General features: G+C 26.5%; 1 protein-coding gene across 1 annotated transcript in view; it reads left to right on the forward strand.

The window, feature by feature from the left end:
• The window catches only part of LOC108693117, a 34,433-nt gene that overhangs the window by 20,012 nt on the left and 13,968 nt on the right, over positions 1 to 453 (forward strand). The gene's annotated exons all lie outside the window — the stretch shown is intronic.

Below are 453 nucleotides of genomic sequence, written 5' to 3' on the forward strand. Positions count from 1 at the left end.
ATATCTCTTCTCGTTAAGTTGCTTATGCATATCACAGCCGTTATATCAGATAAGCAAGGAAATATATATTTCTTATATTATATATTTCTCTCGAATGAGATCACTTTACGAAATGAGAGCACTAATAAAATTTGGCCCACATATGCAATCAGCGTGCATTAACTTCTCTGTAACTCAGTGCATGCTCTTGATACATGTTATTACTACACATTACTAATTATAAGTCGTAAAGTAATCATCAATACGAAAACTCATATGAGGTTCTTTTATATTCTTTAATAGCACGCTAGAATCACGTACGTATATTTCTATCAAAACATATATTCTCTCTATTTTTACTCAATATATTATCTAACAGATATTAATTAGTTAATATTTTGTTATGTTTCTTTATATTATTTCTTTATATTATTATACACTATTTTCTTACATATTATTACATATTCTTATACA

This window comes from Atta colombica, unplaced genomic scaffold, assembly GCF_001594045.1.
Source record: "Atta colombica isolate Treedump-2 unplaced genomic scaffold, Acol1.0 scaffold1, whole genome shotgun sequence".
NCBI classification, from domain to species: Eukaryota; Metazoa; Arthropoda; class Insecta; order Hymenoptera; family Formicidae; genus Atta; species Atta colombica.